The sequence below is a fragment of the Macaca nemestrina genome, chromosome 8 (assembly GCF_043159975.1).
Source record: "Macaca nemestrina isolate mMacNem1 chromosome 8, mMacNem.hap1, whole genome shotgun sequence".
In the NCBI taxonomy this organism is placed as follows: domain Eukaryota; kingdom Metazoa; phylum Chordata; class Mammalia; order Primates; family Cercopithecidae; genus Macaca; species Macaca nemestrina.
Window position 1 is genome coordinate 130,979,658 of NC_092132.1, and position 26,503 is coordinate 131,006,160.

General features: G+C 44.2%; 2 long non-coding RNA genes across 3 annotated transcripts; both read left to right on the forward strand.

The window, feature by feature from the left end:
• Positions 1-1,138: 1,138 nt before the first annotated feature.
• On the forward strand, positions 1,139-9,925 carry LOC105482058 (uncharacterized). 2 transcript variants are annotated; one of them, XR_011606559.1, is made up of 4 exons: positions 1,139-1,267; positions 1,427-1,584; positions 4,578-4,705; positions 9,783-9,925. It is a non-coding gene; the product is annotated as an uncharacterized lncRNA (long non-coding RNA). The 2 variants fall into 2 exon arrangements; XR_011606558.1 differs by lacking the exons at positions 4,578-4,705; positions 9,783-9,925 and adding an exon at positions 2,082-4,107.
• A 6,413-nt stretch (positions 9,926-16,338) lies between these two features.
• LOC139355696 (uncharacterized) lies at positions 16,339-19,065 on the forward strand. Its single transcript, XR_011606560.1, has 3 exons — positions 16,339-16,741; positions 17,214-17,379; positions 18,201-19,065. It is a non-coding gene; the product is annotated as an uncharacterized lncRNA (long non-coding RNA).
• The last annotated feature ends 7,438 nt before the right edge of the window (positions 19,066-26,503 follow it).

A 26,503-nucleotide genomic window follows, 5' to 3' on the forward strand; every position in this document is an offset into this window, starting at 1 on the left:
AAAGGTGTTCACCCATGCCACCCAGCAGGAAGCGGCCCTGCCTCAGTGGCTGCACCCCCAGAGCGGCTTATTTATTGGAGAAATGTTGTCTGAACAATTTGTGTTGGAGGGCACTGATCTGAGTTTTGGGAATTGGTTTTTTGGTGCCTCTGGTTTTGCTTTCTAGCATAACTTTTAGAGAAATTAAAATAACCATCCCTTCCTGTCTCTTCTCAAGCCACAAGGTGACCTTTGAAAAGAGTAAATACATGCAGGCTGAAGGCAACTTCAGTGGTCCTGTTCTATCCCTCCCTGCGGTTTGTGGCCAAGGAGGTTGACTGTAATGAGTGATTTCCCCTGACGGAGTGGTTCTTTTTTTTTTTTTTTTTTTTTTTTTTTGAGACAGAGTCTCGCTCTGTTGCCCAGGCTGGAGTGCAGTGGCCGGATCTCAGCTCACTGCAAGCTCCGCCTCCCGGGTTCACGCCATTCTCCTGCCTCAGCCTCCCGAGTAGCTGGGACTACAGGCGCCCGCCACCTTGCCTGGCTAGTTTTTTGTATTTTTTTAGTGGAGATGGGGTTTCACCGTGTTAGCCAGGATTGTCTCGATCTCCTGACCTCGTGATCCGCCCGTCTCGGCCTCCCAAAGTGCTGGGATTACAGGCTTGAGCCACCGCGCCCCGCAGTGATGGTTCTTAAAATTCAGCTCTGTCTTTGCTCCATGTTACCTGGACGTTAAGAGCAAGAGAGGGCCTCAAAGGCTCTGACTCGGCAGGAGCCTCTGGAGGCAGGCAAGGACAGGCTGCAAGGTAGGCGGGAGAATCAGGTATACAGGCACCCAAGAGTGAAGTCCTCCCTAAGGGGCCAGTTGTTATGGAGGAACAGGAATCCAGCTGGTTTTGGAGGTTCTATCTTTGAGTCCATTTCTGTTTGTGAGTGTTGTGCAGCTGCTCCTGTTGTGAAAATGGCCTTTGCGGGACAGTAGGAGGAAGCTGCTGATCTGTTCATCATTTGCTCACACACCATATTTAACCCTCCTGGGGGCTCCTCCCGGGAGAGCTCAGCTATATTTATCTCCCACTGACTTGCCAGGTCCTTTCTGGTTGATTACAGAGAGGGTGGTTCAGTCCTATATCAGAAACCATCTGCTTTCAGGCCAGAGCCACATGTACCGAGTGAGATCTCTCAGAGAGGTGGTGGGTACAATAGGATAAGCTGGGAGTGACCTGTCCCCAGCACACTCCCTCGTTAGAACCCAGGGGAACAGAGGCTCTTAAAGGGCCAATATGAGGTAAGTTTGTTTCTCCAGCTTGCTTTGATTGTTCAAAACATTGTCTGGTATGATTTTGGCTTCAAGGACATTAAACTGATTATCATACACTGTAAACAATTGAGGACGTGGCATTGTCCAGTGGCTACTAATAGGATATGTTCTTTTTATGTTCTCTAGGAGACATTTTATCAACGAGAGCTATGCTGCATAGATCATTTAGAAGCCAGCACATCCAGGTGTTGCTGAAACAAAGCAGGACTGCATAAGATTCTCCTGATGCTAAAATACAGATTCCCAGGGACCACTCCCAGAGATTCTGATTCTGTAGGTCTAAGGTAGGACCCAGGAGCCTGCATTTTAGCAACTCTCTTCACCACTACCAACATCTCCCCTATGCACATACGCCCACCAGGTTATTCTGAGGTGAAGTATCGGGGACCCCACTTTGAGAAAGTCTGTAGAGAGAGTACCAGGCTTATGATCTGCAGGCTTAGATTTGGGAATAGCTGTGTGATCTTAAATAAATTCCTCCACCTCTCTGGGCCGCCATTTCTGTGTCTATAAAATGAGGGAACTGATCCTTAAGGTCCTTTCCAGGACCAATATTCCAGGAGTTCAAGCACATTCCCAATGCCCTCCCTGTGGGTGTTCTGAATCTCCTATTGTGGAAGTCAAGCACCAGAATGGACTATACCCCAAGGAGGACGGTCACCCGACTCTCCCATTCAGGATTAGGCCTTTTAGGGGAGACAATGCTATACTCTGATCTCACACAACCCCCTGCTAACTCTAAGTACTTCTCAAGCAGTCATTTACTTTTGCCTTCCGGCAGAGCAAAGGGTGAAACTTGTTTTATTGAAGGGACGTTGAAGCACAGAGAGATGGAAAAGCTCAGAGACATGGACAACTCATCTCTCCCGAGCTCCTGTGCTTCGTGCCGCATAACATTGACTCCTGAGGAGCTGTCATCTGTCAGAATGAATGGCGGACCCTGGAGGAGACTTATAAACAGGCCAACCCCTTTTTCTTTACTATTTTGTTCTGAGCTGTTGTTGCATGTACGTGTCACAGGAGCAATTTGCACAGGCCCTGCACTCTTGAGAAGGAAAACTCTCCTTCTTAAAGGAATTTGGAATCTTCATCCTTTGTGTTTTTATTAGATCTGATCATCATCCCCTCCCAGCGAAGTGATAACATCTAGTGAGCCATGACTTCCTGGACTCAGAGGCTTGGAATTCCGTTGTGAATCACCACTCATGATGTTACTGTCTGGTTATCGCAGTATGAAGTGACATGCAAATAAGAAAAGTCCTTATTTGTGAGACTTGAGCTTTGCAGCCCAGTTTTACATTCTCCCTTCCCTTCCCCTTCAGATTTTGCAAAGAATAGGTCTGTGATGACAGCCTCAGCTCTGCACACACCTCCCTGGGCTCCCACTTCTCAGCTGCATAGAGTTGTGACTTTCAGGGGTTATTAATAATCACCTGATCTGTCTTGGAAAATTCTTGTATAAAATCACAAAATCTTATAGAAGATACTGTACGACTCCAGTTTCTGTTTCAATATAGGGCTATTCTCACATTTCATCTATTGGCATCTAATTTCTGTAACAAGAGCCTTGGGGTCATGGCACAACTTTGGACCTTAGAGAGATCACGATTTAGCAAGGAATGAAGCTGTTCTTTCCTCTCTATCCTCTACCGCCTCCCAGACTTGAAGCCAGCACTTCAGAACACTACTGAAAATCAGAAAGCGGTAAAACAAACAAACAAAAAGGGCTGGGAAACAGCCAAAATAGATTTCATAAAGTTTATGTGTTCTTTGATCTCAGGGAATCCTCTGGTATGAGCCCTCAGGCTGATTATTGTATAAACAAACCCAAAAAGTTAATTTCTAAACCCGTGGTGAACTGGAAGAAAAAAGGGTGCTTGAAGGCCGATACCCACAGTATCGATACATAGCAGCCTTCAGAAATGGCAAGGCTGAGAAGGCTAGAACTAGATCCTCTGTGTTCAGAGGCAGGAAAGTAGGTAACATATTCTAGAAATTATTACCATGTAAAAATTTTTAAGAATTTAAAAGGATAAACCCTCAGCTATCTGAGAAGACTCATTTCCAGAAAGTAGCTATGTTTAACTGGAGTTAAATATTTCTTGTCAGTAAGTCAAACCCTTGGAGTATGGCTGGTTAATAGAACATCAGTGAAAAGTGGAAGAGCCATTTACTTAAACGCCCTGAGCAGTCTTGGCCAAGTCAATCTTGGAAGCTTTTTAAAAAAAATACTTCCAAAGTTCGGAGAGTTATCTAATTTTGCAATAAAAGCTGCCGCACAAGCCAGACACAGTGGTTCCCGCCTGTAATCCCAACACTTTGGGAGGCCCAGGCAGGAGGATTGCTCGAGCTCAGAAGTTTGAGCCCAGCCTGGGCTACTGAGGGAGACTCCATCTCTACCAAAAACAAAAATAAATATTAGCTGGGAGTGGTGGTGCATGCCGGTGGTCCTAGCTACTTGGGAGGCTGAGATGAGAGGCTCTCTTAAGCCTGAGAGGTCCATGCTGCAGTGAGCCATGGTTGTGCCTCTGCACTCCAGCCTGGGTGACAGAGCAAGACCTTGTCTCAAATTTCAACAACAACAAAAAAAACCTGCCACCCCTCCCAAATATAGTGCTGTCTATCTAAATGATGGAGGAGAGAGTGGTCGTATATTTAAGCTAACTTAAAACTAACTTTTTGAGAATTTTTGAAACTTTCCATAATCCTTAAAAAATAACTGTTTTCTTATTACAGACGTGGTAGACAAACATTGTGGAAATTTTAGAAAGTGCAGATAAGAAAAAAGAACAAGCTAAAAGTCACTGATGATTTCATTCCCAAGAGATAGGACTGTGAACGTACAATGCATCCTTCCAGTCTTTTATATTTTAAATTATTTTTAAATAAAAAAGAGATACACAAATACAGACCCCTTTTAAACAAAAGTGGACATCATATACAAGACTAAATTACCCATTGACCACCTCCCACAGTTCCAAATCCTTCCCTGCTACTCAGGCGCCCAACCACTCTTGGGAGTTTGATGTGTTTCCTTCCAGAATTTCATATGCATTCATGTATATATATATGTATACATATGTATAATTTCACATATAAAAATACATATAAGGTTTTTTTGTGTTGAATAGCATTCAATTATATGGATATACCATATTTGACCTCTTAAGCTTTTAGCAGACACTAAATATCATTAACAACTTTTCACTACTACCAACAACACTGCAGTAAACATCTGTGTTTTCCTTTTCTCTATTCTAAATTCCTGCGAGAGGAGATAGTGGGTCTGAGGTATGCCCAAATTGTCCTTGCCGTTTTAAGTATGAAAGCAGAGCATGAACGTTCCTGTTTCCCTGCAATCTTGACAACCCTTCACCTACCAGATCTTTCAAGGTGGCCAGCTGAGTAAGTGTGAACAGCATCTCGCCATTGTTTTCATTGATATTTGCCTGATAAAAAATGTGTTTGAGCATCTTCTTATTTGTTTGTGGCCATGTGTATTTCCCCTTTTGTGAATTGTCTATGCATATCCTGGGACCATTTTTCTTTCTTGTTCTTCTTCTTTTTCTTTTTTTTTTTTTTTTTTTTTTTTTTTTTTGAGACAGAGTCTTGATCCTTTGCCCAGGGTGAAGTGCAGTGGTGAGGTCTCGGCTCACTGCAACCTCCGCCTCCCAGGTTCATGCTATTCTTGTGCCTCAGCCTCCCGAGTAGCTGGGATTACAGGCGCCCGCCACCACACCCAGCTAATTTTTGTATTTTTAGTAGAGACGGGGTTTCACCATGTTGGTCAGGCTAGTCTCGAACGCCTGACCTCAGGTGATCCACCAGCCTCGGCCTCCCAAAGTGCTGGGATTACCGGCATGAGCCACTGTGCCCATCCCTTAGATCATTTTTCTAAAGGGCTTTTTAAAAAATTCATCTGTTGTACTCATTCTTTGCTACATAATTTGCAAAGTTTTCTCCCAGTCCTCAGCTTGTCTTTAACATTGGGGTATCTTATTGTACGGTTCCTTTTTTACTATTTGGATGACATTTATTCACTGACTTAATTAAAATGTTCAGCCTTTTTTTACATGAGTTTTATTTTCTGTGACTTATTTAAGATCTCCGTTTATTTGGGATCATAATATTTTCTTATACATTTTAAGCTAACAATTTTTAATTTTTATATTGAGGGGCTAGGTTTTTAATTCATCTATAGTATAATTTTGTATACCACATAAGGTAGCGACTTAGTTTTATTTATTTTGTATATGTAGAGTTGATTCTCTCAATATCACTTATTTATTTTTTTATTTTTATTTTTTTGGAGACAGAGTCTCAATCTGTTACGGCTGGAGTGCAATGGCATGATCTCGGCTCACTGCAACCTCTGCCTCCCAGGCTCAAGCGATGATCCTGCCTCAGCCTCCTGAGTAGCTGGGACTACAGGCGCCTTCCACCACACCAGACTAACTTTGTATTTTTAGTAGAGGCGGGGTTTCACCATGTTGGCCAGGTTGGTCTTGAACCCCTGACCTCAGGTAATCCACCCACCTGGGTCTCCCAAAGTGCTGGGATTATAGGCATGAGCCACCACACCAGCCCAATACCATTTATTAAATAGTCCATATTCCCTCACTGATTCGAAACGTTGCCTGCATCATATTCCATTTTTGTAGTATTGTTTCCAGATTTTTTTTCAGAATAATGTTTTATTCACCTAATCCTATTCTAATATTACAACAAAATGGGACTAATTTAACTGCCCTGCAGCAAGAAAATGTGTGTGTGTGTGTGTGTGTGTGTGTGTGTTTACAACCTGCTTCTGTGTTACAGCCTGTTATTTTTATTGAAAAACTGCAACAGGAGAATAGAGCGATTCTGGTAGTCACACAATGGAATACTACATAGCAATGAAAAGAAACCAAATCTTAGTATATCAACATGGATACATTTCCCAAGTAAAGCCTTGAGTGTGAAAAACAAATTGTGTTAAAATGTCATGGAGGGTGTCATTTATATAAGGTTTTAAAATCTGTAAGACAATATTTCACACACTTTAGAAATATTTATGCAGGCCGGGCACAGTGGCTCATGCCTGTAATCCCAGCACTTTGGGAGGCTGAGGTGGGCAGATCACTTGAGAAGTTTGAGACCAGCATGGGCAACATGGTAAAACCCCGCCTCTACTAAAAATACAAAAGTTAGTCTGGTGTGGTGGCAGGCGCCTGTAATCCCAGCTACTCGGGAGGCTAAGGCAGGATCATCGCTTGAGCCCGGGAGGCGGAGGTTGCAGTGAGCTGAGATCACGCCATTGCACTCTAGCCTGGGCAACAGATTGAGACTCCGTCTCCAAAATTAGCTGGGTGTGGTGGCACACACCTGTAGTCCCAGCTAGTTGGGAGACTGAGGCTGGAGAATTGCTTAAACCCAGGAGGCAGAGGTTGCAGTGAGCCGAGATCATGCCCCTGCACTCCAGCCTGTGCAACAGAGTGAGAATCCGTCTCAAAAGAAAAAAAGAGAGAAAGAAATATGAAGAAAAAAAAAAACTAAAAGAAAATTCATGCAAATGAGAGAAACCAAAGTCAGAATTAGAGGTAGATTTACCACGAAGCGTATGAAGCTTAAGCTCAGACCCCCTCACATACATGATCCCTTTCAAGGTCCTATACTTAAATTTGATTTCTTATTTTTTTTTTTTTTTTTTGAGACAGAGTCTCACTCTGTCACCCCAGGCTGGAGCACAGTGGCGCAATCTCAGCTCACTGCAACCTCTGCCTCCCAAGTTCAAACAATTCTCCTGCCTCAGCCTCCCAAGTAGCTGGGACTACAGGCGTGTGCCACCACACCCAGCTAATTTTTTCATATTTCTTTTTTAGTAGAGATGGGGTTACACCATGTTGGTCAGGATGGTCTCAATCTCTTGACCTTCTGATCCACCCGCCTCGGCCTTCCAAAGTGCTGGGATTAGAGGTGTGAGCCACCACGACCAGCCTTTGATTTCTTAATTTTGAACTATTTTTTTCTTAAAAAAAAAAAAAAAAAAAACGCTCTCCTCTTGAAAACTGTAATAGTTTCAGGCCTATCTGTAGGTGGGGGATGGGGAGAAGAGGGGAGGGAAATAGGGAAGAGAAGCGGAGAAGAAAACAGAGCCTGTTCCAAAAGACTGAGAGTTTCTCAATACCATGGTGTTATTGGCCAGTTCTTGGGCACCTGTGCCTGGAACTTATGTTTATTGGAAACCAGAGGGTGGGATCGCGGTTGTATTGGACTTGATTCGCAGTTCAGTACCTTGCATAGTGCCAGGTCTAGAGGAGCTGGAACAGAAGCCATCTGATAGTGATCAGTTCCCAGGAATGCCACCGGCTGCCATACTGCACACCTCAACCAATTCTCCCAGCCCTAGTGGGCTTTTACACTATCACAGAGTCCACAAAACCCAATGCTTCTCTAGAGCTGTTCTCCAGGCCAAAAGCTGAATGCTTTGGGGTTAGATCAAGGAGAAACTAAGGCAATCGGGAGCCCCAAATTTGCTTCAGTTCTTTAACATTCCAGACTTAGTCTCAATTTCTTTTACTGAAAGTTCATACCATTAAAAAAATCAACTGAAACAAAATAAATAAATGACAGTATTCCAACAACAGTCACAGAAATACATACCACAAACATTGTTCCATTAAATATTTCTCCATGACATTTTTAATACTGCATAGTACTACAGTTTATGGACATGGCAATATTTATGGAACCCACCAATATTCTTAGACATTTAGAGTGGTTCCAGTTTCTACTCATTAAAAGCGATGCTGTACAAATATTCTTATAGCTAAACCCTGACACACAGCCCTAATTATTTCTTTGGAAAAACATTTCCCGTAAGTGGACTTCATTTGTGAAAGAGTCTGAATGTTTTCCGTTTCTGAGCTATGTTGCCAAATGTACCTCCAAAAAGATTGCGTCAATTTACACATACACATCAGGACATGAGAGCGTCTGCTTCCTCCAACTGAAGCCAATACTAGATGCTTATATTAAACAAAAATACATTGTCCATTGTAGAGACCGAAGATAGTCTCTCATAGCTTTAATGTGTCATCAGTAACAAGGCTGAATTGCTGTATGTTCACTGAACATTTGTATTTCTTTTTATTTTTATTTATTATTATTTTTTTTTTTTTTGAGATGCAGTCTCACTCTGTCGCCCAGGCTGGCGTGCAGTGTGCAGTGGCACAACCCCAGATGACTGCAACCTCCACCTCCCGGGCTCAAGCGATTCTCATGCCTCAGCTTCCCTAGTAGCTGGGATTACAGGAAAGCACCACCATGCCTGGCTAATTTTTGTATTTTGAGTAGAGACGGGGTTTCACCATGTTGGCCAGGCTGGTCTCAAACTCCTGGCCTCAAGTGATCCACCCGCCTGGGCCTCCCAAAGTGCTGGGATTACAGGCAACATTCGTATTTCTTCTTGATTGATTTGCTGTGTACCTGGTTTTTTCTGTCTTCTTTTGAGGCATTCCTCTTTCTCTTATGATTAGTAAGAGCCTCTTATCTATTATACTAACCCTTTTCTGTGTATGTTGGTAATATTAATATTTTCCTTTCTACTTTGCCGGTTGACTTCACATTTATTGTGTTTTTTACATACAGACATTTTTAGTTTAAAAATCAATGTTTTTCATTTCAGATTCTGTCTTCAGTGTTTTTTTCTTTTTAGTGCCTTTTCCCCAAAGATGACATAAATGTTCACCTGTGCTTTTCCCCAATATTTCCATGGTTATTTTTGAAATTTATTCTCATCTAAAGGCTAAGGTGGGCCTCTACCTCTTTTTTTAATCCAAAGACTTCACCATTTCATAAATAAGTCATCTTTTCTCTTAGTGATTTTAAATGGGACTTTTTTTTTCTTCTGGGACAAGATTTTGCTCTGTTGCCCAGGCTGGAGTCAGCAGCCTGGTCACTGCTCACAGCAGCTTTGACCTCCCAGGTGCAAGCAATCCACTTCTACCTTAGTCTCCCAAGTAGCTGGAACTACAGGCACATGCCAACACACCTGGCTAATTCTTGAAATTTTTGTAGAGATGGAGTTTTGCTACGTTGCCCAAGCTGATCTCAAACTCGTGAGCTCAAGCAACCCTCCTGCCTTGGCTTCCCAAGGTGCTAAGATTATAGGCATGAGCCACCACGCCCAGCAGAGACTTTCAATTTTATGTTGCATTGAGTCCGTTTGTGGGCTTTCCTCTTCCGTTTTAATTGATGTATATTATTTTTCCAGCATTATGTTAATTATTGGAATTATGGTATATATCGTTTCTAGTATTATGGAAAGTCCTCATTATTTATTTTCTGGTTTTTGGTTTTTTTTTTTTTTTTTTTTGGTTTCTACATTAGTTTGGTTGTACCTGCATGTTCATTCTTCCAGAATCATTCTAGCAATTCTACTCTTTTTCTTTACTTGTACTATTATGAACATTTTTCATATAATTAATATTTTTTCTTTTAGCCAGGGGTGGTGGTGCATACCTGCAGTCCCAGCTACTCTGGATGCTGAGACGGGAGGATCACTTGAGCCCAGGAGTTCAAGGCTGCAGTGAGCTGTGATGGAGCCACTGCACTGCAGCTTGGGCAAGACAGCAAGACCCTGTCTCTAAAAGTAAATAAATAATTTTTTAAAAAACAAAAACAAGTTTAAAATTTTTTCTTAGACTCAAACATGGTCAGGCCAAACGTGACCAGAAGATGACGGTTGGAGAAAAAACTATAAGGAAATACGTACCAAACAGGTAAAATACTAATGGACTCTTGCTCTAGTCATTTTACAAACGGCCAGACCTGAAACTCCTCCGATGGATTCCAAAGCCCTACCACCCAAGGCACAAATTAAAACCTTCTAAGTGAAAGGCATGGATGAGATCTAATGAAAATATGGGTAAAGGTGAAAGAAAATACAGGATCTGAAATTAACAGCAACACAAAGACACATAAAATTAAAATGCCTGAAGGAACCTAGAAGAATCATTCATGGTTTTTGTTCACTTTTACTCATTTTTCACTTTTGAAAACAAGCAAAAGTTCTAAATGTTTCTAAGAAGCCACTGACATTTTTTTAGTATATCCTCTAAAATAAGTCTATGGTGTACAGAACTTGTATTTCAGAGAACTACAGAATACCAGATTCTTAGAGTTCATCTCCCTCCCAGCACAGGAATCTCCCTGCAGCGATTCTCCTGGGGGTGGCCGTCCAGCCTCTGCCTCAGGTGACCCCCTGACACTATGTCATTGAATTCTTTTTGTGTTTAAATAGCTCTAATTATTAGAAAGTTTTTGCTAGTTTAGAAAGTCAGATTCTCCCTCCCAGGATCCCACCTCCACCTGCCCCTGACTTTAGCCCTGATTGTGCCTTTAGACTCATCAGAGGCTTCCACTCATTTGAGGGTGACTCTTATCTTCCCTGTTCGGTTTTATCTTTCCCAGTCTTATTGCTCCCAATTCCTTAAACTATTTTCTTAGGACATAGTTCTAGACCTCTCAACGCCCTGGTGTCTCCTCTGGAAACCTTGCAAAATAGCAAAAAACCTTGCAAACTCAGAAGTTTCCGTCCGAGCTGTGGAGTAAATTGAGAGACTCTCATCCCTTACTTTGCATTTTTTAAATGAATGCTTCTAAGGTTACATTCCTCTCCGAGATGAAAGACTTGGGCTTTAGCTATTATTTGGCCTTGTCAACGAAATAGCTTTTGCTTTTTTCACATAAACTAGAGACCAAATTTCATAGGTAAAAAATGAACTCCTGGCCAGGCGCAGTGGCTCACGCCTGTAATCCCAACACTTTGAGAGGCCGAGGCGGGTGGAACACTGAGGTCAGGAGTTTGAAACCAGCCTGGCAATATGATGAAACCCTGTCTCTACTAACGATACAAAAAAATTAGCTGGGCATGGTCGCGGGTGCGTGTAATCCCAAATCCTAGCTACTTTTTTTTTTTTTTTTTTTTTTTGAGACAGAGTCTGGTTCTGTTGCCCATGCTGGAGTGCAGTGACATGATCTCAGCTCACTGCAACCTCTACCTCCCGGGCTTAAGTGATTCTCCTGCCTCAGCCTCCAGAGTAGCTGACATTACAGGCGCTCGCCACCATGCCTGGCTAATTTTTGTATTTCCAGTAGAGGCAAGGTTTCACCATGATGGTGGTGAGAAGCCTACCTCGGCTTCCCAAAGTGCTGGGATTATAGGCGTGAGCCACGGGTTTCAGTGGGAGAAGACTTCAAAACCAAGGATAAAAAAGGAAAGCCCCTTCCACGTAAAAGTGAAGAATCCGGGTTGTGCAATTATGAGTGCTGTGAAAGTTTCCATGCCTAGGGAAGGCGGGTGGCTGCCCATCAAGAAGAAACCCATGGATGTGTCACTCTTAGGGTGTCTTGTTCCAGCCACCAGTCTCTGCACTGGGAGACAGCATGTGATAATCGTGCCTCAGCCACTTGTCAGTCTTGCTTCCTGTTTCTCAGGATTCACTGGGAGCTGTGAGAGCTTAAACTAATTACATTTCTGTCTTGCAATGTGCATGCTCAGCCATGCAAATTGGAAATTAACACTCAAGACCCCAGTTACTGTGCGCCTAGTATCCTCGGGTCCTGGAGAGCTTTTGCCAGGGCCCTCCTGGCAGCTTCTCTCTAGTCCACAGCACAGACAGCCTGACCCCCGGGTGCTCCTCCCTACCCCACAAAGCAAATGCTGTCGGCATCCAGGCTGGTTGTGCACGTGGGCAGGAGGCTGTGGTGAGTCCACCGTTAGACCTAGAGGCCTGAGTAGACCACAGCAGAGGTGGCAGATTAAGAAATTGCAAATTGCAGCCTCCCTAGCTGCATCTGATCTGTCCTCTCCTGCTACCTCCAGACTGGAAAGATCAGGAATATTAGCAAATCAGCCCTGCTTGAAATCCAGAAGGAGGCTTACTTACAGAGCCATGCATCTCAATTTCATTGTTGTTGTTGTTGTTGTTACCCTCAATCGCTGGCATAGATCACAGAGAGCTGCTTTAGGAACTAAACCCTGGCTTTGGTGGGAGAGAGGAGGGGGAGGGGGTGGGTGGAAGCTCATGGAGCTTCCATTGGCAGGAGAGGAGCATGGGAATCCTAAGAGTGCCAGGATCTTCCCCAGCCACACAGAAGTCTCTTCAACACATTCATTGTCATTGGGCCTAACCCCCGTTTTGGGGAGGCTTTGTTTTCTATAATCTCTCTTTTAGAATGTAAAAACCATTTTGGCATTGATTGCCTATATCTCCTTACACTGCTATATTTCCTGGTAAATTCAGTCACAAAAGAAATACAAAATGGCCTGCTTTGTCTTCTGCCCACAGATAAGGCAGCAAGAAGGTGTTGGAGAGGTGCTTTCTCTCTCTTTCTTTGGTTCATCCAGCCAGAAGGAAGGTCTCCTTTTGCAAAGTGTACAGTGGAGCACAAGGCCAAGGTTATAAAAATAGATGGGTGAGGTGGGAAGGGTGTCAGCACCCTGCATCCTGCCTGGGACCCAGGCTCAGCTGGGTGGGCCTCAGCCCATGACTCTCCCATGAAAATATGTGACTGGGGAGAAGACATCTGCTCTGGGCATCTTACCTCTCCTTCCTCCCTGAACCCCAGGAAGCCCTGGGCAGGGGGCAGGGTTGGGAACCAGTCATAGTCCAAGCCCCCTTCCCTTCCCAGCTTAGCCTCCTCTTTGGTTTGAGAGCACTGCTGAGCAATTACCTTACTGTTAGGTAACTTTTCACCTATACCTGTCTCACCTCTCAAAACTCAGCAGCATCTCTCATGGCTCACCCTGTGGCTCAAGATGAAAAACAACCATTCTTGAATGAATGAATGAATGCATGCATCTATCCTGCTCACTCCACAAGTTCCTTAGGAGAAGCTGGGCCCTTAAGGGATGTTTCCCCAGTCTAACTGAAACTAGCAAAGCTTTTTCAAATGCTGCAGTAGAGTTGGATGTGTCTTTCTACTCTACTCTGAATCTTTACACCCTGGATTGGAATATCCCTGCAAAAGAGATTCAGAAACTATCCAGTGGTACAATACGTCTCCCTTCCTTTTTTTTTTTTTATTTTAACATATTAGCATGGAAAATTGCAGCCAAATACAAAAGAAGAGTGAGCCTGCATATACTCACTACTCGGTTCCAACAAACTCAACCCGTGACTGATTAGGTATCCCTAGTACTTCATTCATTCATTACTGCTCCCCCCAAAAGAATTACTTTGAAGCAAACAAAACAGGTCATGTCATTTTATTCTTAAATCTACAGTGTGCATCTCCAAAAGATAGTAACTTTAGTTTTAAATCCTCCATGCCAGGATCTTTGAGACAAAGACTCGAAGCTGCTGAGCTCCTTTGAGATGATGGTCAGCCCTTTATACGACATCACTCCACAGGAACACCAAAATCCTGCTTCCCGCCTACCCATCCTACGGCTCCACTCCTTCCCCGATTTTCCAGTACCTTGCTCTCAGGGGCACTGGCTACTTAAGAGAGGTGTAAACTCTGAAGCCAGACTGATGTAGACAGAATCTGAGCTCCACCACTTCCTAGTTCTGTGACCTTGAGTAAGATGCTTCACCTCTCTGTGCTTCAGTGCCCTCATCTAAAAGCTAAGTTAATTAGTGCTTACTCATTGGGTTGCCATAGGATTAAAATACATTGAAATCATGTGAAGCAGTGGAACATCCAGACAATGGAATATTATCTGGTGCCAAAACTAAATGAGCTATCGAGCCACGAAAAGGGATGTAAGAAACTGAAATGCATATAATTAGGTGAAAGAAGCCAAACTAAAAAGGCTACATACTGTATATCCCAATTATATGACATTCCAGAAAAGGCAAAACTCTGAAGGCAAATGAAAAGATCAGTGGTTGTCAGGGGTTAAGAGGGAGGGAGGGATGAAGAGGTGAATCAGGGAGGATTTTTACAGCACTGAAACTACTCTGTGTGATATGACCATGGTGGGTACATGTTATGCATTTGTCCAATCCCATTGAACATGCGCACCTAGGGTGAACTCTAATGTAAACTATGGATTCTGGGTAATAATGATGTGTTGATATAGGTTCACTGATTGTAACAAATGCACCATTCTGGAGGGGACTGTTGATAGTTTGGGAGGCTATGCCTGTGCAGGAGTCAGGGGTGAATAGCAACCCTGTGCTTTCTGCTCAATTTTGCTGTGAACCTAAAACTGCTCTAAAAAATAAAGTATATTTAAAATATAATAACATGAGACACTTGGAACAGCACCTGGCACATAGGAAGTACCATGTAAGTGGTTTTTAAAATTATTATTCTTGCAGGCCAGGCGCGGTGGCTCACACCTGTAATCCCAGCACTTTGGGAGGCCGAGGCGGGTGGATCACAAGGTCAGGAGATCAACACCACCATCCTGGCTAACACGGTGAAACCCCATCTCTACTAAAAATACAAAAACTTAGCTGGGCGTGGTGGCAGCCGCCTGTAGTCCCAGCTACTCGGGAGGCTGAGGCAGGAGAATGGCGTGAACCTGGGAGGCGGAGCTTGCAGTGAGCTGAGATCACACCATGGCACTCCAGCCTGGGTGACAGAGCGAGATTCCGTCTCAAAAAAAAAAAAAAAATTATTATTTTTTGCTTAATATATACACCATTTCCACCAATACCACTAAGTCTCTGAATTAAGTAACAAACAGTGATAACCCCTCACATATGCAGAGTATGGTGGGTATTTCTCAAAGCACATTCATGCACAGTGTCAGGGGCAGTCTGGTCATAATCTATGTATGCAGCAGCCCCAGGGGATTCAGAAGCAGGACAGGAGGAATGGAAAGATTTAGCTATAATAAGCCCTGTGTATGATGGGGGGAAATGAGAGCCAAACCAAAGGTTTAACGATAGGAGGTTGATTGAATAAGACATGGCGCATCTGTATGTTACTGTCATCATAATTAAGGCAAGAGAAAACTTAATGATATAAAAATTACTTTGGGAGGCCAAGGCAGGTGGATCACCTGAGGTCAGGAGTTCAAGACCAGCCTGGCCAACATGTGAAACCCCATCTCTACTAAAAATACAAAAATTAGCCAGGTGTAGTGACACATGCCTGTAATCCCAGCTACTCGGAGGGCTGAGGCAGGAGAATCGCTTTAACCCAGGAGACAGAGGTTGCAGTGAGCTGAGACTGTGCCAATGCACTCCTGCCTGGGCAACAGAGTGAGACTCCATCTCAAAAAAAAAAAAAATTGTTCCTACTGAGTTACATGAAAAAGGAAAGTTACAAAAAAGTGAGTAAAGTATGAATCTACTGAGTTTTTTTCCTTTTGGTATATTATGCTTGTTAAAAAGACCAGAAAGATATGTATCAGAATAATATTCATATTTATTATTTCTCAATGGAGCAGTAAGGAGTCATTTTTCCTTTCTTCTTTGTGTCTGAATTTTCTATGTAATAACACATAATAAATATGTATTATTACTTTTAAAACAAGGAAAGGTTATTGTTTAAAAATAGAACACATAATTGTATATGCAATGTGATTCAGTTACATAAAATATATATAAAACAGGAAAATGTTCAATGGAGAAATGTGAGTGATGTTTTTCTTTATGTTTTTCAGGTTTTTACAAATGTGCTGCCCTGAGATCCATAAGTTGTTTTTATGAAGATGGTTCAGATAGGGAAACTGAGGCACAGTAGGTGGGCAGGAAGGCTTTCTGGCTCCAAACACACACCTCTGCCTGCCCTGCCCTGCAAGAACCTGAGCAGGTATGGTCGATCATCCCCAGAGATGCCCTGCCTCCAGATTCATTGCTGCCTGTGGCTTAAAGCTCAAGGCGGTGACCAGCACGTAACAACACAATCTGCCTCTGCAGACTGCCAGTCAGCTGCATCTCCTGGCTCCAGAGGCCAGCTGTTAGGGAGGAGCCCCAGAGACAGACGTGTCCTTAAGCGATAGCAGCCCACCCAGGCCAAACCTTTTGGGCCTCCCTGATCTACTTCCCTGACAAGGGTGTCTGGAACAAAATAAAACAGAAACAAAAACAGGTGAGTGAGGAAAGCAAGGGCAACAAGAGAATGAGAGAAAAATATTTCCTAGATAAAGCAGTTGGATTTGATGGGTGAGCCAGGAGGCCAGCAGCAGGGAGGGTGGGTGGTCCAATGGGCAGAACTATGGCTAGGAAGTCAAGAGTCACGAGTCCCTGTTTCACCCACGGACCATGACTATAGGATCCAAGGCATGACCCTTTCCCAGAGCAGTGCCCCTTTAAGAGAGGGAAATGTGATCAAAAGGGTAAGAAGGGTCCCTTGCTCCTGGAGGGGGAACGGCTGGCCTGTCTGCCTGATAGCCACTGGAGGGAGGCCTTGGTTAGGCCTTCCCACTGACGCCCACTGGGACGCGATGGCAGGGCAGTTGGTGCTCTTGTCAACTTACTGCTTCCAGGTCTTCAGGTGAGGAAATAGCCCCCGTATCAGTGCCACAGAGCAAGGCTTCAGGCTGGACCAGCAGCCCCCATCCTGTCTCTGTGTATGAGAACAGAGCCAGGCTTGGACTTGGGTACAGTTGACTGTGAATACCTCGATGACCCATGACTGGCCCTTCTACAGACCCATACAGCACAGGACAGTTACAGACCTGTGTCCACTGACCTCGGAGCAAAATGGACTTTGGGGATCTTTGTTTTTCCTGGGTGGAATAGAACCAAAAAAGTATCCGTTGTTTATTGCCATGGAAATTTTACATACAACCCTGGCAGCTCTAAACATTTCCCAAGTTGGTTTCAAGGTAGTTTCTCACCCTTTGGACTCAGGAAATCTCTAGCAGTGATTTCGAGATGAGAATATAGAATGAGAGCAACACTGAAAATTTGGAGAGTAGGAAAGAATAATTTACTCCTATTCCCTATCTTCCTGATTTTGGTAGGTTGCTATTAAAATCCCACCAAACCCTGCCACTGGCTTCCGTTGGGCTTTGTAGATTGATTCAGATTTAAGGTGCGCCCCTCTGGGCCTAGCACTGGAGGTGGAGACAGCAGAAGAATAAAAATTGGTCTTGGAGTCCCCAAATTCAGAGGGAGTGACCAGAAGTGGTAAGGTGACAGATTTTAAACCAAATTATGGGATACAGATCATGAATAGTATGCTTATTCCAAATTAGCAGCAACCCCCCAAAAACAGGAAAACTGAATCCTAAAATGCACCCCGTCTGTTCACACCGGCCTAGGCTAATAATAAATGTTCCGCAGGAGTGGTCTTCAGTCTAAGAACACAGGAACCATGGGGTGGCCACCCCATACCATGCCTGGGCATTCTGGGAGTACATTAATGTCAACCTATAGGCAATAGTACCTGGGCCTTTTAAAAATGTATCTGGCAGTATTTACATATGTCTTACACAGAGGATAATACAGAGAAGATATTTACTAGGACCCAAAATTAACTCCAGTGGCATCCAAGCTGCTTCTAGCAGGGTACAACTGCAGGCTGCAGATTAACCCAAGGATCCACCCCTAATTTGCAGAGTGTATTCTCTTAATTGACTTAAGGTTTCTTTTTCACATTTTCTACTCCCCCATTACTGGTGTCTGCAAATGTTCTTTCAATTCCAAGTCAGTGTTACTCAACTAACACTCATTGATAATTTATATTCTATGTTTTATATTTACATTTGTATTTTGCATATATTGTCGTTCCAGAGGTGTAGCAGCGGATATACTTCTTTTTATTTGTTTGTTTTTGTTTTTTGAGACAGGGTCTCATTCTGTCACCTACATTAGAGTGCAGTGGCGCAATCATGGCTCACTGCAACCTCCACCTCCCGAACTCAAGTGATTCTCCCACTTCAGCCTCCCAAGTAGCTGAGACTATATGTGCTTGCCACCATACCTAATTTTTTAAAAATCTGTTGTAGAGACAGAGTCTCACTCTGTTGCCCAGGCTGGTCTTGAACTCCTGGACTCAAGTGATCCTCCCGCCTCGTCCTCCCAAAGTTCTGGGATTATAGGCGTGAGCCACCTCGGCCAGCCAAGATACTTCTTTAAGTCTCAGCATGGTGCCTCAGCAAAGCTCAGTGGTCCTGTCATCAGCAAAAGAAGGGTAAACACCATTCTCAGGATCTACTGATTGTGCTCCACCTTTTAACCAACTGTTAAATGAAGTCTGGTGCAAACTTTCACAGCCATATTGGAAAGCAAATGGATCCATACCTAGTGATAGCCATGACTTGCCCCTGAGCCTGTGTCAATTAGATTTTTGGAATACATTGTTCAAACTCATGTTCATGGGCACAAAGTTTATAATCAAAACAGTCATTATTATAAAGAGTAATTTGTGTAGTCAGTGGTAATTTCAACAAAATAATATGTATAATAAACATTGTCTTCAAGAACAAAAATTACCCAAAAAGCACAAATACATTCGAGAAATATTTTGAGGCCGAAACCCACATGCTAACTCTTTTTGGGAGAAGAATAATGAGAAAAACTTTCTTTCCAGCTACACACCAGGTCCCATAGCTAAAATGTTTGCCTTGTTATAAAATTTAGAATGATAAGTGATATATATATAATGCATATGAAGTTGGTATATTATATTATGTGCCCAAAAGATATATATATTTCTACGCATACATCTCTACTCAAGACAGAAATATATGACTGAATAATTCTTCAACAGAATGGAATTGAACACAAAGGTGATACCAATTAATATATGAATTTTTTCCACTTTATTAAGAATATTAGTGTTTGCTGCATGTATTAAAGTATATTTCCTTCACTGATACAGTGAATATTAGTAGATGTCTGGTATAGAGATTTTAAATTTCTTACTTTCAAATACTGTACATGAAAAAACTTTTATATCTCCAATAAAAATTAGGCTTGCAGACCAGGCAAGGTGGTTCATGCCTGTAATTCCAGAACTTTGGGAGGCCTGAGGTCACGGGTTCAAGACCAGCTTGCCCAATATGGTGAAACCCCATCTCTACTAAAAATACAAAAAATTGGCCGGGCGTTGGTGCGCGCCTGTAGTCCCAGGCACTCAGAAGGTTGAGGCAGGATAATTGTTTGAACCCAGGAGGCAGAGGTTGCAGTGAGCCAAAATCACACCACTGCCCTCCAGCCTGGGTGGCAGAGGGAGATTCTGTCTTAACAAAAAACAAACAAACAAAAAAAAATTAGTCTTGCAGAGCCTGACCTAATATATCTTTGGCTTTAGTAAGTAAAAAGATACATTTTAATTCAAACACCCAAGGGCCAGCCTAAGAGCAATCATGGCTTCTGCTTACAGTGAATTACTGCACTTTATTTTCATATAAAAGGATACATTTAAGTGCTTTAAATAGTTTAATCCCCTGGGTAGGTAAACAGTACTTATATTGGTTTCTTATGGCTATCCTAACAAATTAGCACATTGGGGGTTTAAAATAACAAACTGATTCTCTTACTGGAGTTCTGGAGGCCGGAAGTCTGAAATCAGTTTCACTGAACTGAAATCAACCACCCAGATGATCCCTTCCTGGGACTCCAGGGGAAGAGTGTTTCCTTTTTCTCCTAGTTCCCGGAGTCGCCTGGACTCCAGCCCCACCTGCCATCACTGCAACCTCTTACTTTCATTCTCACACCTCTTACTTCCTCCTTCACCTTCTTGCCTCCCTCTTACAAAGACCCTTGTGATTACTTTTCGAACCTACCCAAATAATCCAGGATAGTCCCCCATCTCAAGATTTTTAATTTAGTCACACCTGCAAGTCCTTATTGCCATATACACTAACAGCCACAGGTTCCAGGGATTAGCATGAGACCATCTTTGGAGGGAGGCATTATTCAGCCTGCCCCAGTGCTCATCTGATCTGATTTGCAGTGTGCACTGACAAAGGCCTTCTTTTAGAGATAGCACAAAGATAAACTTCAGAGTGGGGAGCCCTGATCGTGAAGGTGCTAGATGGATGGTGAGGAAGCCAGAGTTCGAGTCCTGCTTTTCTATGCCTGTAGGGTGTAGTGGTTAAGAATACATGGACCCGTTTTGAAATCCCAGATCTGACTTATTAACTGAGTGACCTTGGGCAAGTTGCTTTCCTCATCTGCGGAGTAATAAAACCTCCCGGGCGGGGCTGTCCCTGAGATTATAAATGGGTTACTCTATGCAAAATACCTGGCACAGTAAGTGTTTTAAAAAATGACTGCCCTTCCCCACCCCACCTCTCAGGTATGAAGTCATGTTTGTCAGCTTTTTTTTTTTCCGAGACGGAGTCTCGCTCTGTCGCCCAGGCTGGAGTGCAGTGGCAGTGCCATCTCAGCTCACTGCAAGCTCTGCCTCCTGGGTTCATGCCATTCTCCTGCCTTAGCCTCCCGAGTAGCTGGGACTACAGGTGTCCGCCACCACACTCGGCTAATTTTTTGTATTTTTAGTAGAGACAGGGTTTCACCGTGTTAGCCAGGATTTCACCCATACAAATTTATGCCTTTATAAGAGACAAGGTGCATGTAGCCCGCTCTCCTATTGTTTCTGTCCTAAGCTGGGAGGAGAACAGGGTTTTGAGTGTATAAAGCCCTAGGTCTACCAGATCGTTAGCTGGAGTGGAGAGTGAAAGTTCATGTAGAGAATGGCTTTGGGTATAAAGGGATCAAAGAGGGAAAAGAAGATGAAAGAAAAGAGATAATATGGGATCATGGGACTTAGGAAGACAGGAAGGGTCATTTGAGTTCACCTCTATCACCTGGGTGTCATACTGTGTCGGGAGTTGGTTCCTGACAGTGGGTTCATGGTCTCACTGACTTCAAGAATGGAGCCACAGACCTTCATGGTGAGTGTTACAGCTTTTAAAGATGGCACAGACCCAAGAGTGAGCAGTAGCAAGGTTTATTGTGAAGAGCAAAAGAACAAAGCTTCCACAGCGTGGAAGGGGACCTGAGCGAGTTGCCACTGCTGGCTGGGGGCAGTGGCCAGCTTTTTTTCTCTTATTTGTCCCCTCCCATGTTCCGTTTCTGTCCTATCAGAATGCTCTTTTCTCAATCCTCCCCGTGAGTGGCTACTTTTAGAATCGCTCTGATTGGTGCATTTTACAATCCTCTTGCTAGCTACAGAGCACTGATTGCTGCGTTTTACAGAGGGCTGATTGGTGCATTTTACAATACTCTTGCTAGCTACAGAGCACTGATTGGTGCGTTTTACAATCATCTTGAAAGAAAAGTTCTCCAAGTCTGCACTTGACCCAGGAAATCCAGCTGGCTTCACCTCTCAATACTGGACTATATGGATGTCTGTTCCTCAAGTGATAGAGAATGTCTTCACCCATAGAATTTAGGTAAAGATTTTTATCATGAACAGACCTTTTTCAGTGGAAAAAAAAATCTTGAATTTCAATGTCCCTATCTGTGAAATGGACATTATGAAGCATATCCCATCTTGCTCCAATTATATACAAGTCGAGGTACTGTTTGTGAAGTGTTGTGGAAGTGGTTTTATGCTCTGCACATTTAAGCCGGCACCATAACTAATCATTGTTATGAGACACGGCAAGGAGGGGCAGTGACATTCACCCAACTTCAAAACACACTCATCCTGGATCAGCAGGCCTGTGTCAGCCTGGAAGAAACAGGCAACACAGCTAAGAACAGGACTTTGCAACAAAAGAATGCAAAAAAAACACTCTAGATCTCCTCTCTGTGTAGCCAATACAAATGCTTCCTTCTTCAGGACACACTGCGAGCTGTGTGCGCGTCTGCATCCAGCTGCCTCGAAGGAAAAACAGCCAGACAGATGAAGCCCATCCTCCAACCCCCAACCTCTCGGTGTCTTGTTTCAGTCACTCCTCCAAACCTGAACACTGTTTCCTGTTTCTAAGGAAAATGACTTAGAAATGGCTCATGGGAGCCTGCTCACTCCCAGGCTACCCCACAGCACCCTGGCAGTGAAAGGATCAGAATCAACCAATTTGCTTTTCCTTGAGTGCCCAAGAACCAAGGGAAATCCACACCAGGATGACGCCCTCAGGGCTTTGTCAGGCACAAAAGCGTCGAGAAGTCAGTGAGTAGCTTCCGCACTCACAGGGCTCCCAGGGCTCGCTCTTGGGTGTGGAGTCCTATTCTTAGCAACACAACGATTTTCTCCTATGGGTCAAATCTCGGTTTGGTTTTACTTTTTGGCCTTGCTCCAGTTACTTTCTGGGACAGTCTTAATCCCGGGGCCTCAGTTTCTCCACTTTCCCGTTAAGAGGGGTATGCTGACTTGATCACAAGGAAGTATGATTTGTATATGTACAATCCTCTAGGACAACCCCCTCATTTTGCAGACAGGGAAACTGAAATCCAGAGAAGGGCAGTGGCATGGCAGCGCTCACACAGGGGATGTGTGCGAAACTAAGTCTCTCACTCCAGCTCTGTAGCCATTAAATGCAAATCAAATCATCTCAGCACAGTCTGGCTTCTTCCCTCACTATTCTATGGGTCTTTGTCTTACCTCCTCAGCCAGCTCCTCAGCTCCCCTTGGGCAGAGGCCATGGCTTGGCCTTCTTTTATGTCCCCCCAAGTGCCCACGCCCATGGTGGGATTCTGTGGTCACTTGCTGATTGCAAGGGCTGACTGATGGAATGAAGAACTGGTGGATTTGAGTTGGGAAGATGCCAGAGTGATCCAGACCTTGAAGCAGGCCCACATGGGCAGGTGTGGCTGGGGGCTCTGGCTAGCCGCTTACCAGCTGGGTGGCCTTGGACAAGTTTCTCAATTTCTCCAAGGCTCAATTTCCCCAACCATAAAATGGGCATGACAATACCCAATCCACGTGATTTGACGATTTAATAAGATACTGCATACCTGACATGCCTCATCAATATTAAATTGTTTCTGTTGTAGTTATTTCTGTAATGGGGGGATAGGCTTACTGGGCACCAAGATGGGGCAGGAAAAGAAATAATGAAAACATAATGGAAAGACATAGTAAAGCACAGGGACACCACCCCTGAGACTGGGGAGCACCGTGGGACTGCTGTAGGTCCTGGTGGTTCTGGAGGAGAAGGTGAGGCCGACTGAGGAGGAAGAAAGCAATGCAGAAAGCTTTAAGCTCCTTTACCTGTAATTAGTCTGCAAACTCCACCCTGGCACCAAGGTGAAATGGGCGGGGCCACTACTCCCATTTCCTCACACACCCTCCTGCCGCAGATTACCCCTTCAGGCAACTCCAAGGCAATAGTCAGTGTTTGCCTTCACCTGGCTTTGCTGCATACCTCTAGATTTGACTTGCAGACCACAGACCCCTCCCAGCAATTGATGCTACCCTGGAAGTTGGCTCCTCCAGAATGCCCAGACCATAACTCGCTACCGGCTCACCAAGATTCAGCTGGGCCAAGGAGATAAGAAGGCCCATGCGAGCCACTGGTGTGGGGCAAGCCACTCTGCTGGGTGGAAACTCGGTAGGCCACCAAGCTGAAGGGATGTTGACAAGCTATGGGGGCAGAGGGATAAAACGGTAGAAAGGTACTTTTAAGAAATCCCCTCCCAGGGGTCAACAACCGAGGTGCTAATGCCTAGGTGAGCTCAGAAAACAGCTTCTGGCCACGTGGCTGTGGCTGACAGGTGAGGTTTGGCAGGTGTTTCTTCCAACTCCTGAAGCAGGCCCTCTCCAAGGTGTCAATCCTGTGCCTTATACCTGCACTCAGTGAACCTCTGCTTATCCCTAATAATAAGCAGTGAGATAATGATCACACTGGAGGCATCTGACATTTTAATGGAGACGGAATAAACAGGAAACCAGTAGGAGTAAGGAAATTGGCATTGGGATCCAGAAGGCTTGGTTTTGGGTTCCAGGGACCACTTTTCCGTGGACTTTGCACATGAGACTGTGCAGTAAGGGGGCAGATAATACAATTTATTTCAATAATTTAACACCAAAATGTTCTTCTCTAAAAAATGTGCAGGGCACCAGGCCCAGAGGCTCACGCCTGTAATCCCAGCACTTTGGGAGGCTGAGGCAGGTGGATCACCTGAGGTCAGGAGTTCAAGATCATCCTGGCCAACATGGTGAAACGCCATCTCTACTAAAAAAAAAATATATATATAAATATATATATATATATATATATATATATATATATAAATTAGCCAAGGGTAGTGGCAGATGCCTGTAATCCCAGCTACTCGGGAGGCTGAGGCAGGAGAATTGCTTGAACCCAGGTGGTGAAGGCTGCAGTGAACAGAGATTGCGCCAGTGCACTCCAGCCTGGGAAACAGAGCAAGATTCTGTCGAGAGAAAGAGAGAAAGAGAGAAACAGAGAAAGAGGGAGAGAGAGAGAGAAAGACAGGGAGGCAGGGAGGGAGTGAGGGAGGGAGGAAGGTCGGTCCAGGGCATGTTCTAGGTCTTGCTTCTTCCATTCTCAGACCTCACCTGGGAGTTTCAGGGAATTCATTTTGGCCAGTTGACTTTGATTGAGTACATCCTATGTGCCTAGCAGTGCCCCTGGTGTTAGGGACAGGACCCAGAATACAATCCATTCCCCACCCTTAAGAAGCTTTCAGTCTAGCAGAAAAGAAAATAATCATACCTATTTTACAGATGAAGAAACTGAAACTTTAAGATTCTGATATTATTGAAATATTCATGTTTTTTCTTTCATTAATTTAGAAAATTTTTATTGAGTCTACGTGATATGCCAGGCACTCCTTGAGGTGCCGCAGGCTGATACAGGGAAAAGTCGGGCATCTTCCACCCACATGAGACACCTATACAGACAACAACAAATACGTGGAACATATCCCATGTATTTTGTGCACAGAAGCTTTATGACTTTTGTCCATGTCGCTTCAATTTCACCCTTTAAATGCCATTCACTGGATAATGGAAAGCTATGATTGGAGTGTGTATATGAAATACAGAGGTGTACACACACACACACACACACACACACACACACACGCCACTGAAACTGCTGCCCCAGATCTCAGGGAGGTATGGGAAGAAGGGTACCTGGAGAATGATGGCTGGAGAATGATGTAAGAAAGTCATGTCCAAGCCGGGCTCAGTGGCTCATGCTGGTAATCCCAGCACTTTAAGAGGCCAAGGCAGGCAGATCACTTGAGGTCAGGGGTTTGAGACCAGCCTGGCCAACATGGCGAAACCCCGTCTCTACTAAAAATAAAAAATTAGGCCCAGCGTGGTGCCTCAGGCCTGTAATCCTAACACTTTGGGAGGCAGAGGCAGGTTGATCACGAGGTTAAGAGATCGAGACCATCCTGGCCAACATGGTGAAACCCCGTCTCTACTAAAAATACAAAAATCAGCTTGGCATGGTGGTGCTTGCCTGTAGTTCCAGCTACTTGGGAAGCTGAGGCAGGAGAACTGCTTGAGCCCAGGAGGCAGAGGTTGCAGTGAGCCAAGATCGCACCACTGCACTCCAGCCTGGTCACAAGAGCATGACTCCACTTCCAAAAAAAATAAATAAATAGCCAGGCATGGTGGCGCACACCTGTAATCCCAGCACTCAGGAGGCTGAGGGAGGAGAATTGCTTGAACCCGGGAGACAGAGATTGCAATGAGCCGGTATCACCATCATACCACTTCATTCCAACCTGGGGGTGAAAAAAAAAGTCATGTCCATTTCATATAGTGGGCTGGTTCCTTCCAGAGGAGAAGACAGCCTTACAGGCTAGAGTCCAAGTGGAGCATCCAGCCTACATCAAGACAGGGTTAAGAGCAAGGACTTCAGAGCTAGTCAGTCAGATCTGACAACTGCCAATGTGATCTAGAGGAAATCAATTTATCTCTAAATCTCAGCTTTCTCCTCTGTAAAATGAAGAGAAGTGTGTACGTCTCATAAAGTGTCAACATACTGAATGTTGTGAAGATTCAAGGAAATCTTCTGTGTAACATGATTGGCCTGTCATAACTGTGTCCGGAATTGGTGAGTTCTTGGTGTTACTGACTTCAACAATGAAGCCACGGACTGTAGCGGTGAATGTTAACAGCTCCTAAAGGCCGCGCGTCTGGAGTTGTTCACTCCTCCAGGTGGGTTCGTGGTCTCGCTGGCTTCAGGAGTCAAACTGGAGACCTTAGCGGTGAGTGTCACAGCTCATGACAGCAGCACGGACCCAAAAAGTGAGCAGCAGCAACATTTATTGTAAACACCGAAAAAACAACACCCACCACAACACACAAAAGAACACGAGACAGTTGCCGCTGCTAGCTCCGGCAGCCTGTATTTATTCCCTTATCTGGTCCCAC